The 3626-nt window shown below is 33.3% G+C and overlaps 1 non-coding gene across 1 annotated transcript; it reads right to left on the reverse strand.

Annotated features, from left to right (window-relative positions):
• Nucleotides 1-2650: 2650 nt before the first annotated feature.
• LOC148573674 (small nucleolar RNA R71) lies at nucleotides 2651-2758 on the reverse strand. The gene has a single exon (XR_015906865.1). It is a non-coding gene; the product is annotated as a small nucleolar RNA R71 (small nucleolar RNA).
• Between the last annotated feature and the right edge of the window lie 868 nt (nucleotides 2759-3626).

Below are 3626 nucleotides of genomic sequence, written 5' to 3' on the forward strand. Positions count from 1 at the left end.
TTGGGCGTAGTGACAGACGCAAAAGGATCACTGGATCCTATTCCAACATGATCGAGAACCGACAGATGATTAGCCGTGCGGTGACAGCGCATTTTGGACCATTTTCACTGAGAGGAAGGGAAGTAGCCATTGACAACGGTGATGCCCAACATACAGCTTGCCATGAAAAAGGAGTATGAAGGATTGAATAAAGGCAATAGGAAAGCAGAGAATCAGGAGGAACAAAGCATCTCCATACGCTTATCTGAAATTCCTACCAATGAATTACATAAGTATCTCTATCATATTTTACATTTTATTTATATTTTAATTATCAATTCACCATAACCATTAGAATCCGCCTGACTGAGATTTACAAGATGACCATAGCTTGCTTCATACCGACAATCTCCGTGGGATCGACCCTTACTCACGTAAGGTTTATTACTTGGACGACCCAGTGCACTTGCTGGTTAGTTGTGCGAAGTTGTGAAGAAGAACTAAGATTATGAACATGCGTATTAAGTTTTTAGCATCGTTACTAAGGAAAGAACAATCACGATCTCGTGCACCAAGTTTTTGGCGCCGTTGCCGGGGTTTGTTCGAGTTTGGACAACTGACGGTTCATCTTGTTGCTCAGATTACGTAATTTTATTTTATTTTTAAGCTTTTATTTTCAAAAAATACAAAAAAAAATCTTTCTTCTTTTTCGTTATTCCCAAAATAATTTTTGAAAAAAATACAAAAAAATTTTAATAAAATAAAAAAAAAAACCAAAAATTTGATGTTTCTTGTTTGAGTCTAGTGTCAATTTTTAAGTTTGGTGTCAATTGCATATTTTTTATTTTCATAAAATTTTCGAAAACTCATGCAAAACGTTCTTCATGATCTTCAAGTTGTTCTTGATGATCTTCTTTGTTTGATCTTTGCATTTTTATATTTCGTGTCTTTTCTTGTTTTTCATATGCATTTTCAATTTGTTAGTGTCTAAACATTGAAAATTTCTAAGTTTGGTGTCTTGCATGTGTTTCTTTTCTTAAAAATTTTCAAAAATAAGTTCTTGGTGTTCATCTTGACATTCAAAGTGTTCTTGATGTTCATCTTGACATTTAAAGTGTTCTTGTATGGATTTCTTATTTTGATCTTAAATTCTCATGTTTTGAGTCTTTTTATTGTTTTTCTCTTTCTTCATTAAAAATTCAAAAATAAAAAAATATCTTTCCTTTATTTACAAATAAATTTCGAAAATTTGAGTTGACTTTTTCAAAAATTTTTAAATCTAGTTGTTTCTTATGAGTCAAATCAAATTTTCAATTTAAAAATTCTATCTTTTTCAAATCTTTTTCAAAAATCAAATCTTTTTCATTTATTTTTACATATTTTTGAAATTTTTTTAAATTGATTTTCAAAATCTTTTTCTTATTCTTACTTCATATTTTCGAAAATCTCACTAACATTTAATGTTTTAATTCAAAAATTTTTCAAATTGTTACTTGCCTATTAAGAAAGGTTCAATCTTTGAATTTTAAAATCATATCTTTTAATTTCTTATTAGTCAAGTAATCAACTTTAATTTCAAAAATAAAATCTTTTTAAATTTCTTTTTCAAATCTTTTTCAAAATAAATTTCAATCACATCTTTTTCAAAATCAATTTCAAAATCTTTTCTAACTTCTTATCTTTTCAAAATTGATTTTCAAATCTTTTTAATCTTATCTTTTTGTTTGATTCTTATATTTTTCAAAACTACCTAACTAATTTTCTCTCTCTAATTTTCGAAAATCACTAACCTCTTTTTCAAAATTTATTTTCATTAACTAATTATTTTAAATTTTAATTTTAATTTTATTCCTTTTCGTATTTTTGAATTATAACTAATATTTAAAATAAAAACAAAAATATTCTTATTTTATTTTATTTTATTTTCGAATTCTTCTCTCTCATCCCCTTCTGTTTATTTATTTATTTACTAACACCCCTCTTTCACTCAAAAATTCGAACCCACTCTTCTCCTCTGTGTTCGAATTCTTATCTTTTCCTTCTTCTATTCTTCTCTTATACTCATATAAGGAATCTCTATACTGTGACATAGAGGATTACATATTTTCTTTTCTGTTCTCTTCTTTTTCATATGAGCAGGAACAAGGATAAGAACATTCTTGTTGAAGCTGATCCTGAACCTGGAAGGACTCTGAAGAGGAAGCTAAGGGAAGCTAAAGCACAACTCTCTGGAGAAAATCTGACAAAAATTTTCGAAAAAGAAGGAGACATGGCCGAAAATAATAACAATGGTGGAGATGCGAGGAAGATGCTTAGTGACTTTATTGCACCCTCTTCTGACTTCTGTGGAAGAAGCATCTCAATTCCTGCCATTGGAGCAAACAATTTTGAGCTAAAATCTCAATTAGTTTCTCTGATGCAACAGAATTGCAAGTTTCATGGACTTCCATCAGAAGATCCTTTTCAGTTCTTAACTGAATTCTTGCAGATCTGTGATACTGTTAAGACCAATGGGGTTGATCTCAAGGTCTACAGGCTTATGCTTTTCCCGTTTGCTGTAAGAGACAGAGCTAGAATATGGTTGGACTCTCAACCTAAAGATAGCCTGAACTCTTGGGAAAAGCTGGTCAATGCTTTCCTGGCCAAATTCTTTCCTCCTCAAAAGCTTAGCAAGCTTAGAGTGGATGTTCAAACCTTCAAACAGAAAGAAGGTGAATCCCTCTATGAAGCTTGGGAGAGATACAAGCAACTGACCAAAAAGTGTCCTTCTGACATGCTTTTAGAATGGATCATCCTGGATATATTCTATGATGGTCTGTCTGAATTATCTAAGATGTCATTGAACCATTCTGCAGGTGGATCCATTCGCCTAAAGAAAAAGCCTACAGAAGCTCAGGAACTCATTGACATGGTTACAAATAACCAGTTTATGTACACTTCTGAAAGGAATCCTATGAGTAATGGGACGCCTCAGAGGAAGGGAGTTCTTGAAATTGATACTCTGAATGCCATATTGGCTCAGAATAAACTCAGCAAGTCAATATGATTTCTCAGAGTCTGAATGGATTGCAAGCTGCATCCAACAGTACTAAAGAAGCATCTTCTGAAGAAGAAGCTTATGATCCTGAGAACCCTGCAATAGCAGAGGTGAATTACATGGGAGAACCCTATGGAAACACCTATAATCCCTCATGGAGAAATCATCCAAATTTCTCATAGAAGGATCAACAAAAGCCTCAACAAGGCTTTAATAATGGTGGAAGGAACAGGTTTAGCAATAGCAAGCCTTTTCCATCATACTCTCAGCAACAGACAGAGAATTCTGAGCAGAATCCATCTAGCTTAGCAAATATAGTCTCTGATCTATCTAAGGCCACTCTAAGTTTCATGAATGAAACAAGGTCCTCCATCAGAAATTTGGAGGCACAAGTGGGCCAGCTGAGTAAAAGAGTCACTGAAACTCCTCCTAGTACTCTCCCAAGCAATACAGAAGAGAATCCAAAAAGAGAGTGCAAGGCCATAACCTTACTTGGTGTGGTCGAACCCAGAGAGGAAGAGGAGGACGTGAATCCTAGTGAGGAAGACCTCCTGGGACGTTCACTGACCAATAAGGAGTTTTCCTTTGAGGAACCAAAGGAATATGAGAC

This window comes from Arachis ipaensis, chromosome B2 (assembly GCF_059453495.1).
Source record: "Arachis ipaensis isolate K30076 ecotype BB chromosome B2, ASM5945349v1, whole genome shotgun sequence".
In the NCBI taxonomy this organism is placed as follows: domain Eukaryota; kingdom Viridiplantae; phylum Streptophyta; class Magnoliopsida; order Fabales; family Fabaceae; genus Arachis; species Arachis ipaensis.